This window comes from Mus musculus, chromosome 6 (genome assembly GCF_000001635.26).
Source record: "Mus musculus strain C57BL/6J chromosome 6, GRCm38.p6 C57BL/6J".
In the NCBI taxonomy this organism is placed as follows: Eukaryota; Metazoa; Chordata; class Mammalia; order Rodentia; family Muridae; genus Mus; species Mus musculus.
The window spans coordinates 118,480,848-118,493,246 of record NC_000072.6 but is presented as its reverse complement, the minus strand read 5'-3'; the positions used below and the strand labels follow the sequence as shown (position 1 = coordinate 118,493,246).

The 12,399-nt window shown below is 42.4% G+C and overlaps 1 pseudogene; it reads right to left on the bottom strand.

The window, feature by feature from the left end:
* Gm18223 (predicted gene, 18223) lies at window positions 5,541–6,362 on the bottom strand (annotated as a pseudogene).

The following is a 12,399-nucleotide window of genomic DNA, read 5'->3' as shown; positions in this document are numbered from 1 at the left end:
TTTCCAATTGTGATCTTTCCAAGTCCCTGACCATCCAGCCAATCCATTGGCTACAGCCCATGAGTCGGTGAATAATCGTACATCTGGCCATTTCTTCTTGCAAACAAACTGTAATACCATGTGTACTGCCCGAAGTTCTGCCCACTGTGAAGATTTCCCTTCACCTGTGTCTTTCAAGGTTGTCCCAGAAAGGGGTTGTAATGCTGCAGCTGTCCACTTCTGGGTGGTGCCTGCATAACGTGCAGAGCCATCAGTAAACCAGGCTCTAGTCTTCTCCTCTTCGGTCAGTTGATCATAGGGAACACCCCATGAGGCTATAGGCGCATGTTTGGCAGCAGATGGCATTGTAACAGGAGTAGAAACCATAGGCATTTGAGCAACTTCTTCATGTAACTTACTTGTGCCTTCAGGACCTGCTCTGGCCCGATCACGTATATACCACTTCCATTTGATAATAGACTGCTGCTGTGCACGTCCCACTTTATGACTTGCAGGGTCTGATAGTACCCAGCTCATGATGGGTAGTTCAGGTCGCATAGTGACTTGGTGTCCTATTGTCAGACGTTCAGTTTCCACTAAGGCCCAATAGCAGGCCAAGAGCTGTTTTTCAAAGGGAGAATAGTTGTCTGCAGATGATGGTAGAGCTTTGCTCCAAAATCCCAAAGGCCTTTTCTGTGATTCACCTACAGGGGCCTGCCAGAGGCTCCAAACAGCATCTCTATCAGCCACAGACACCTCAAGTACCATCGGATCTGCTGGGTCATATGGTCCAAGTGGTAGAGCAGCCTGCACAGCAGCCTGGACCTGTTGAAGGGCCTTCTCCTGTTCCAGGCCCCACACAAAGCTAGCAGCTTTCCGAGTCACTTGGTAAATAGGCCTAAGTAACACACCCAAGTGAGGGATGTGTTGTCTCCAGAATCCAAATAGACCCACTAAACGTTGTGCTTCTTTCTTGGTTGTAGGAGGGGCCAGGTGCAATAACTTATCTTTCACCTTAGAAGGAATATCTCTGCATGCCCCACACCACTGGACTCCTAAGAATTTCACTGAGGTAGATGGTCCTTGAATTTTGGTTGGATTTATTTCCCATCCTCTGATACGCATATGTGTTACCAATGAGTCCAAAGTGGTTGCTACTTCCTGCTCACTTGGTCCAATCAGCATAATGTCATCAATATAGTGCACCAATGTGATATTTTGTGGAAGATCCAAACGATCAAGATCCCTTCTAACTAAATTATGACACAGGGCAGGAGAGTTAATATATCCTTGAGGCAAAACTGTGAAGGTATACTGTTGGCCTTGCCAACTGAAAGCAAATTGCTTCTGGTGGTCCTTATGGACAGGTACTGAGAAGAAGGCATTTGCCAGATCAATAGCCGCATACCAGGTGCCAGGAGATGTGTTAATTTGCTCAAGTAAGGAAACTACATCTGGTACAGCAGCTGCAATTGGAGTTACTACCTGATTTAGTTTTCGGTAATCAACTGTCATTCTCCATGATCCATCTGTTTTCTGCACTGGCCAGATAGGAGAGTTAAATGGAGATGTGGTGGGAACCACCACCCCTGCATCTTCCAAGTCCTTGATAGTGGCAGTAATTTCTGCAATTCCTCCAGGAATACGATACTGTTTTTGATTCACTATTTTCTTTGGCAGAGGCAACTCTAAAGGCTTCCATTTGGCCTTTCCAACCATAATAGCCCTCACTCTACAGTTCAGGGAACCAATATGAGAATTCTGCCAATTTCTGAGTATATCTATCCCAATTATACATTCTGGAACTGGGGAAATCACCACAGGATGTGTCCGGGGACCTACTGGACCTACTGTGAGTCGGACATCAGTCAAAACTCCATTAATTACCTGCCCTCCATAAGCCCCTACTTTAACTGGAGGGCCACAATGTTTCTTGGGATCCCCTGGGATCAGTGTCAACTCAGAACCAGTATCCAGGAGACCCCGAAAAGTCTGATTATTTCCTTTTCCCCAGTGTACAGTTACCCTTGTAAAAGGCCGTAGGTCCCTCTGGGGAAGAACTGGAGAAAGGGTAACAGCAAAACCTTTGAGTGTCTTATCAAGATCCTTCCTCAGAGGAACCTGGCCACCCCTTCATTCAAGGGGTTCCGGATCTGCAAACTGTCTCAAGTCTGGAAATTGATTCACTGGCCGAGATTGCTGTTTACCACGATCTAATGTAGCCTTTCTTTCATTTGTTTGAGAATTTTTCTGCTTATACAGATCAAACAAATATGCAGTAGGCTTCCTATGTATTTCATTCCTGGAAACACCATGATTGATTAGCCAGTACCAAAGGTCCAAGCGAGTCATGCCATTATAAATTTCACCTCTCCTGTGCTGACCATTACTGGGTATGTTATTATAAACATTCTTTTGTCTACGCTGTCCATTATAATAACTAGGATCACCTTGTCTCCGGCGATTCAATGCTGCCACCTGGCCCTTGTTACCTCGGGATCCAACTAAACCCAGTGAATTTAATTCATCTAATTGAGCAGAAGCATCTCCAATGCTAAGATCTGGCACAAGGAAAAGGGAAAGAACAAAACCCTTCAAATGTGCTGGTGCCCCTCTCACCAATTTGCGTCTTATAGAGCTGGTGAAAGGCATATCTTCTGGACCTTCCCATTGTGGACAATTATGCTTTACACAATATATCCACTCTAGCATTGCAATTTCCCTAAGTCTTAAAATCCCTTCATCAACACTAAGCCACGGAATATCAGGCATCTCCAAGTCATTTCCAGTAGGCCATCTTTTGATAAACACCTCAGCCAACCATTCAAACAAACTTTTGACACCTTTTTTAACTATGCGAGCTTCCGTATTAAACCTAGAATCTCTACTCAGAGGACCCATGTCAATAAACTCAGCCTGCTCTAGTTTTATGTTCCTTCCACCCTTATCCCACACCCTTAAAATCCATTCCCACACATATTCACCAGGTTTCTGCTTGAATGAATTAGCAAACTCATTAAGCTCCTTAGTAGTGTAGCGAATTTCCTCATGGACTATACTTTCTACCTCCCCTCTAGGAGCCTGTTTTGCTTTGAGTCTGGTTACAGGTCTAGAAGAAACTATTGGTGGGCCGTAAGCAGACTCTGCAAAATTAATTTCCTCATGTGGGGAAGGCATTATTTCAAGAGGTGGGGCTGAGGGTACTACTTCCTCAGGTGGGGCAAACCCTTGAGAATCTGAGGATTCAAAATTCTCAGCTTCAACATGGTCTTCCCACACATCCCCGTCCCATGTTGTAGGATCCCATTCTTTGCCAATTAGAGCCCTTACTTTAACTGTCGACACACTCTGAGGCTGAGACTTGAATTTTCTCTGTAGTTCAGCCAACCTTACAATGAGAGTTTCTGTTTGATTTTCTGCAACTTGAGCTCTATTGCTACAAGAGAGAAGATTCTCCTCAAGGACACACTTAGCAACTTTTAGATCGTTTACTTGTGTCTGGAGCCTTTCGATTTTATCACACAACTCCTTCCTTTCATTCATCATTTTTTCCACAGATACTAAGAGCAGCCAGCCAGTAAAATCATTTTTCGATTTTTTCCCCATCTTGTAGAAAGCTTTGTGCACTGAATCACCTAATTCATTAAGAAAATCAAGGGCATTAGCTTCTTTAAGTTCGGAATATAGTTTCAACCATGGGTCTTCAAAATTCTCTGAGCTCCCAGGAGGGAGAGAATCTGGAGAGGTTTCAATATTTGAAAGTGCTGGTGGATCAACAAGCCAATTCCAGTATTTTAAAAGATTCATCCTTGTACTTCTGTTACTCTAGAACCACTCCTGGTACCAACTTCTGTATTAGTCAGGGTTCTCTAGAGTCACAGAACTTATGGATAATTTCTAAATAGTAAAGGAATTTATTGATGACTTACAGTCGGCAGCCCAATTCCCAACAATGGTTCAGTCGCAGCTGTGAATGGAAGTCCAAGGATCTAGCAGTTACTCAGTCTCACGCAGCAAGCAGGCGAAGGAGCAAGAGCAAGAGCTAGACTCCCTTCTTCCAATGTCCTTATATTGTCTCCAGCAAAAGGTGTAGCCCAGATTAAAGGTGTGTTCCACCACACCTTTAATCCCAGATGAAAGGCATAGCCCAGATTAAAGGTGTGTTCCTTAACTCGGAGATTCAATCTTCTGGAATCCATAGCCACTATGGCTCAAGATCTTCAAACCAAGATCCAGATAAGGATCTCCAAGCCTCCAGATAAGGGTCACTGGTGAGCCTTCCAATTCCGGATTGTAGTTCATTCCAAATATTGTCAAGTTGACAACCAGGAATAGCCACTACACATAGCATTGTTGATCTCACCTTTTGGAAAATGCTGCCATTGAGAGAAACTTGCCCAAGAACTGCCCGTGAGGTTCCTGCAGCAGCTTGCCCCCTCCGCAGCCTTACCTTAGACCATTTGGTGAGCCTGGTGGTTTCTTCAGGATTGAACTACAGCTGCTGGTTCTTGTCTGGTGTCTGCCTGCCAAGAGGACTGGTCGGCAGCTGCTGAATCATATTTGGTGTTTGCTACAGGACTGAACTGCTGCCCAAGAAGATCGAGCTTGCGCCCAAGAGAACTATGGCGGAACAAGTCCACACCCCCCACATCCTAATAACTTTTCTCTTCCGCTACCTCTTCTGGGTGGTGGGCCAGAGGGGAGGCTGAACCCTTATTAAGAGTAGGTTGCAAAAAAATGTATGTCTACATAAATTATTAGGGCTATCATATTATTCAATTATCTGTTTTTAAAGCTCATCAAAATCAAATGATTTCCAGGCTTAAGGATGTAGCAGTGGGGTAGTTTTTCCAGTGTGTGGAGTCTGAAGTGTAGATCAACATTCATATATTCATTCTGTTCATATGGCTTTTTTTCTTGTGTGTATCTGGCTGGCTACAGTGAGGTTTGATTCTTGACAAAAGGTTTCCCCGGCACATTTCACATTCATTTGGTTTCTCTCCTCTGTGGGAGTGTTTAGCAAGGTCTGATTTACTGTAAGAGATTTTTCTAGTAACAATACAGCGGCAGGATTTGTCCTGTGTGAGTCCTGTGGTGTGCTGTGTGCTGTGAGGCATGGTTGTGACTATAGGCTTTCCCACATCCATATGTCTGCTCTCTGTGTGTTTGCTCCGTTGTAAAACAAGCCCTGGCTGCACACTGAAATGCTTTCCACGTTCATTACATTTGTAGCGCTCTTCTGTGTGGAGCTATACAATTGGAGCTGACTTAGTGAGAATGCTCTTTTACATTGAGTACATCCATAGGGTTTCTCCCCTATGTGAGTCCTCTGCTTCTGTGCTCTAGAGCTGTGACTTGTGGCAGAAGTGTTTGCAACATTCACTGCATTCATATGGCTTCTCCCCTACTATGTTTAGCCAGGTATGGCTCATTGTAAATATCTTTCCACATGTATGATACTCACATGGTTTCTCTCCTGTATGTGTTCTCAAGTGTTGGGAGAGTGTTGACTCATGGCTACAGAATTTCCCACATTCTGGACACATAAAAGGTTTCTTCCCTGTGTGAGTTCTCCTGTGTGCCGTGAGGTCTGACTGGAAGCAGAAGTTCTTCTCACATTCCCAGCATTCATAAGGTTTCAGTCCTGTACGCTGCCTGGTGAGGAGTATTTCATGGTAGAAACTTTCCCCACATAATTTACAAACACAGGGTTTGTTGCCTATATGAATTATCTGGTGCTCCTAAGATGTGGGTCTTGACCAAAAGATTCCCCATGATCTGGACATAGAAAGGGTTGCTCATATGTGTGTGCCCTTTCATGTACTCTAAAGTGTGAATTCATACAAAATGATGTTCCATGTGTGTGTGACAATCATAGGGTTTCTCACCTGTGTGTGTTCTCTAGTATAAGGTGAGAACTGACTTGTAGAAAAGGCTTTTCCACATGGAGTGGACTGAATTCATGGAGTCTGCGTATATGATCTCTGAGGTTCCATGGCTTTGACTTCTCCCAGGTTTTCCCACAGTTGTTTCACTGCAAGACTTCCTTTCCCGTGTGTGTCCTCGGATGTCACGTGAGATGCAATTTCTCCAAGAAAGCGTTGCCACATTCTTTACACACAAAGCATTTCTCTCCTTTCTGAGTGTTCTGAAGTTGGGAGAGATAAAATTCACTCCTAACATTTTTTTTTCAATTTTGTTATGGGTCCAGTGTTTCATATGTATACTATCATGTTTGGAAGCAGCAAACTTCATATACAGTTTATCACAATGACTGAATTCTTGGCGATCATCTTCAGAGAAAGATGTCTGAGGAGTCAGAAGGGGCAAGCCATTGAAGAACAGCTCCTGTATTCATTTCACTCACAGCCACTGTGTCCTGCGCTATCACCATCTTGTAAGATGGCCTCCTGCATACAGAATATTCAAAACTCTGTTCTATAGCTTGGACCTTTGCACGCTGAGCAGGAGTTCTGTGACCGCTGGCTGTATGTAGCCTTATGTTTTAAAACTTCACTTTGATCTCTAACAAGTTTTTTTTCACATTTAATGTTGAGTAATAATTTTCCATAAGCATTAAATTCATCAGAATTTTTTCTTGAGTATGGTTTCCTAATAAATTCTGAAATGCAGTTAGGAGGTATTGCTTCCAAGTCACACTCACAGAGGAAAGGCATTAACATCCGGGCTGAGTCCTTTTCCTTTCATATTGCCTCATTCTTCAGTCAGCAGGCATTTGTTATTTGTGAATATAAATATTTAGGTTGGCTTTTATGGTTCCTGTCCTTCAACTTTCCAAAGTTGTAGAAATATAACAAAATAACCTTCCCACATGAACTCGATTATACTTCTTATCAAATGACACTTTGTTACAAAAACCTGACACAGTCCACTGTGTTTTCTTTTGTCCAGTTTTCAGGAATAAAAATGATCACATGTGAATATTTTTCCCTATTTTGTGGGTTTATGATAAAAATAAAAATTACAGAAAGAGGATCTGGGGAAGAGGGAAAAGGCAAAGACTGTAATTAGGATAAGACATAATATTGATTTCCAATATATGAAAACTATAAAGATTAACATACGGAAAGAGCAGATGTCATGACCCATAGCAACTAATGACTTCAGCATAACTGGGGACAGAATATTATGTCTTTGTTTGTTTGAGACAGGGTTTATTTCTGTATAGCCCTGACTGTATCAAAAAGTTTTGCATCTGTGTTCCTCAGTAAAACTTACCTTTAGGGCTGGTGAGATGGCTCAGTGGGTAAGAGCACCCGACTGCTCTTCTGAAGGTCTGAAGTTCAAATCTCAGCAACCACATGGTGGCTTACAACCATCTGTAACAAGATCTGACGCCCTCTTCTGGAGTGTCTGAAGACAGCTACAGTGTACTTACATATAATAAATAAATAAATCTTTAAAAAAAAAAAACTTACCTTTAATTTTCTTTGTTGTTGTGTCTGTATATGGTTCTTTTGTTATTGTTGTTGCTTTGTTTTGTTTGAGGCAAGGTTTCTCTGTGTAGCCCTGGCTGTCCTGGAGCTTACTCTATAGACCAGACTGGCCTCAAACTCATAGTGCCTCTTCCTCCTGAGTGCTGGGATTAAAGGTGTGTGCCACCACACCTAGCTTTCTGTGGTTTTGATATGAAGGTAACTGTTTTTTAGGGCCTCCATAGAGCTTTTTGAGTCATTACATTTCTCATTTCCAGAGTGTCAGGTTGACGTTTTTTTTATCTCTTTACTGGGTTTAGATGCTGCACTGGCTTCCTTCTTCCATCTGGCTCCTTGTGTTCTATTGAAATTCATGCAGAAGTCTGTGTTCTCTCTGATTTCTGTAAATATACCTATGAACACTCTTTGAATCTTTGGGATTTCATCTAATTTACCTCTGCTTGAGGTCATTCTAGAGGAAACCATTATTTAGTAAGCCATCATGGAGTCTCCGTTTTTAACAGTTCTTGTGTTTTTCTCTTTGAGTCCTGTGCATATGGGCTATGTCATTGGTTGGATTTTTTTTTAAATTACCTTTATTGTTCCAATGGAAATATTTGCAGTATTTGAGGAAGAGTACATTGTGGTACAGTTGAGGTATCATACATACATGCTTCTCAGCTAGACTGGGTTCACCTCAGTAGCTAGGTTTTCAGCCCGTGTGTTTGGGGGATTATGTTCAGTCCTCAGTACTACACAGAGAGTAGAGTCATCCGCACAAAATACAACTGTAAAGGTGGTCCCACCAACATAGCAATAAACACAAAATTTACTACTTTGATTCCAATGGTTGTATACCTTAAGATAGTTACTTACAGTTGGTATGTTTGGAAAGGAAACAGCAAAATAAGAGTAGTAATTGGTATGAAAAAGAAAAAAATGCAGAATGGAAAAGTTACTGTCATTTTGACACAGGGTCTCATGAAACTCAGGCTGCCTTTGGAATTCCCACATAGCTGAGAATTATGGGAACTCCTGCTCCTCTTAACTTTGCCCCCTAAATGCTTTACTTATAGGCACACACCACCTCATCAGCCTAAAATTATATTTTAAATTAAAATGAATTTTTAAAAAGGCTGTTGTATGGCCTAAGCTTGCCTGGAACACATCCTCCTCTGCCATGGCTTCTCAGATTCTGTGAGTAAAAAAGAAAAGCTTTTTGAGAGGATTTGATCTATCACTCTTCTGGGAAAAATTCATAAATAAAGGGAGCTAAAAGTATTCAAAGATACATAATAGGGGCTGGAGAGATGGCTCAGCAGTTAAGAGCACTGACTGCTCTTCCAGAGGTCTGAATTTAATTCCCAGCAACCACAGGGTGGCTTGCAGCAATCTGTAATGGGATCTGATGCCCTCTTCTGGTGTGTCTGAAGAGACCAATGGTAATGCCAATGTATGGGGGAAAAAGGCTTTTGAGAACATCTAACTTCCATCAATGAAAAAAGAAGCCACAAAGACACTGGGAATGGAAGGAACATATTTTAACATAATAAAAGTCTGCATATGAAAAGCCTATGGCCACTATTATACAAAATGGAGACAAACTCAAAGTATTTCCTCTAACAGCTAGAAAAAGTTTTCTTATGGAGTCTGTAGGGTCTGCAGAATAACACCTGCTGATAAAAACATTTTAACTTCTTCTTTTCCTATGTGTTTGTCCTCTCTTTTTGTTTTTGGTTTGGTTTGGTTTGGTTTGGTTTTGTTTGGTTTGGTTTGGTTTGGTTTGGTTTGGTTTGGTTTGGTTTAGTTTGGTTTGGTTGACTCAGGGTTTCTCTGTGTAGCCCTAGCTGTCCTAGAATTTGCTATGTAGACCCTGCTGTCCGTGAACTCAGAGATCTTCCTGCCTCCGCCTCCCAAGTGCTGCTCATTCAAGAAATAGGGCTAACAACTGACAAAGTGGGACCTTAAAAAGTTTAACTGCTTCTGTATAGCAAGGGAAATAGCTAGTCAAGTGGAGGGAGCCTACAGAATAGGGAAAAAAACAACCTTTGCTGGCTATTCATAGAACAGAAAATTGTTATTAGGATTGTACAAAGAACTGTATAGTAAGAAAGCAATAAATGGACAAATGAGCTATGCAGACAGTTCTCCCAGGACGAGGGAGAAATGATCAGTGCACGTGGGAAGGACTGTTCAGCATGCCTAGCCATGAGGAGCTGTAACTGAAAACTGCATTGCCATTCCATCTCTTTTCGGTCATTAAAGAAACAGAATAGTAAGTGCTGGTGAGGATGTGGACATAAGGCAATGATTACACCTGCTGGTAGGAATAGAAACAACTCCAGCCATTATGGGAATCTGTCATGAAAAAATAAATAAACAAACAACAAACTAAAATCAACCTTCCACATCCAAATGACTTCTGAGTACCCCCATCAAACGCCAAGTCACCCTATCATAGGTGTGCAAGGTCTTAAGTAGAATAAAACAGTTTCAGGAAGACAAATATTGTATGTTTTCTCTTAGTTGTGTGCCTTATATTTTACATAAAGACATAAAATCCTATCTGTATAGATGCTATCTCTGTAGATGCAAAACTGAGGTAGTGTAGGCTAGAGAGGACAAAGACAGGGGCATGGCTGAGAATTATGCTCCAAGTTCAGCATATACATTTAAAGTAAAAAGAAACAAGTTTAGTTATTTCATCCTTTCTCTTCTACACAAACTTTGACTGTGTTAAATACTGCCTCATCCTGAAATCCTCTTTTCTCCCGTGAAGTCAAGAATCCCATCTTTACCTGAGTAGAGGTCCCAGGAGAACTTCCTCAGGCTGCTGTCGGAAGCTGTGTGGACCTGTGTCTGAGGCCTGCGCACCACTGCTGTTAGCTCCAGTCACATGCAACATGGAGAAGATACAGGGCAGTAAATTAACACAGATGGCTGCCTCCGGTATCTGAGAAACTTAAGAGAAATGAGGTATAGCAAGCAAATAAGTATAGGTATCCTTTGGCCCGTTCATTTGAGGATGCTATCTTTTGTCTAGAGAACATGTGAGGAGGTATACATGTCTGTGTGAAACTGTGTCTCTGAAAACTTATCAGTGGATGACCTGTAATTCATACAGCCAATTTTTTTTTAATAAAGCTGTTGCGTCCTTTTGGTCATCTGTGGGAGGTAGATTCAGAGTTGGTGGGAACCTTTATTCTTAACTATTTCCCTAACACCTGACATCCAAAACGGTACCATGTACCTATAATGTGTATATATGCATAACTATGAATGCAAATCAGTGCACCGTGCATTGAGGCTGCTGACAGGTCAGTGATGCAGTCGCTGTCATGGATTTACAAAAGTTAAAAAAAAAAAAAAGACAGAAGTAAACCATTAATAAATACAGTGTGGCACAGCCCCAGTCAGCAAGCTCTCTGAGGATGGATTATCTCAAATGGCTTAGAGGGGTTGGAGGTTTTCACAGCAGTTGAGGGTGAGATTATTCAGTATTATCTCATGGGCCATTTTTACAGGGTCTGTATCTGAGAGCACAAGCTAACTTACCACTCTCTTAGGCAGTGAGTTTTACACCACCAGTTGCCTTTCCTGAGATGAGCCATTAAGTGCCACAGACCATTATGGGTTAGTTTGTTTAAAAATACATATTTATTTTAATTTTAATTTTATGTGTATGAGTGTTTGTCTACATGTATGTCCGTGCACCATAAGCACTCAGTGTTCTCAGGGGCCAGAGGAGGGAAGCAGATTCCTTGGAGCTGGAATCACACAGTTGCTAACCGCCGTGTAGGTGCTAGGAATTGAACTTGGGTCCTTAGCAAGAACAAACCTTCTTAGCCACTGAGCCATCTCTCCAGCCCAATAGGTGTAGTTTCTAAATGTGTGTTTAAGGCCTCAACAAATCACTGGGCTAGGCTCCAAGAAGTCCGTGTTTGTTAAAATATGGGGATTTTTTGTTCTTAGTTTTAGCTTTTTTACTCTACATTGTGTAACTGTCCTGGCAGAACAGAGCTAATCTAAAAAGAGACACTTGTTTCCCCTCCCTCAGACTAGCCATAGAATAGACACACCAATGAATTGAAATTTTTCCTGGGGAAGGAAAATGCTGGGCCTTGGTACCAACCAGGAGAAAGACATTACACAGTACTCCCAATTTATGTGACATACTCGGAGCCCTGGCCAGGAGCAGAAAGGATGCTGGATTGAAGCTGCAGGGCCACACTTAGAATGAGACTACCTAGCTTTGCAAACCTCTTGTATTCTATCTAAACCTAGCCACATTTGAGTACCCTGAAGGGGGACATTAGGAAATCTGGACACTGGCTCTCTTTGTTCCTCTCCCCAATGTGGCCACATTGGATGAAGTTCCTGTCTTTGCTTTGTCACTATGACTTGTAGAGTCAAAAGGACAAAAATAAAAGGGCTGAAAATAAGAAGCCAACCTTACCATCCAGCAGCCAGGGCCTGACTGCTGGGCTCCTGCCAGTAACCTGGGAAGCTTTCGCAGAACAATTAGGGTCTAACTCCTAATGGCTCAGACATCTCACCCCAAATGGCCAGTCTCAGGGAGGACAGGTTGTATTCTGAAATTTACTACTCTGTTTCCGAGCCGCCTCTTAACCTCCTCATTCAAACCAATCCCCCACGCCAGCCATGGAGGCAAAGCAGGCAACTTACTCTAAAGCGACCCCATTTCCTCTTAGGGATGCCCTTCACTCTCTGATCCCTGAGAAGTAGAGTCTCCTGAAAGGCTTACTAGAACCTCAATGGTTATAGAGAATTTGGAATGCTACCAGTTCAGAGTCAAGTTATCGTGGGCCATCTTCAGTGAGTGTACTTGCGCTCCCGCTTGCACACACACACACACACACACACACACACACACACACACACACACACAGTCACGTGACCCAGCACATTAGCACTCCTAAAAGCAATTGATTGCCCTCTGCTATGTGTGAGCTGGCATCTTTGT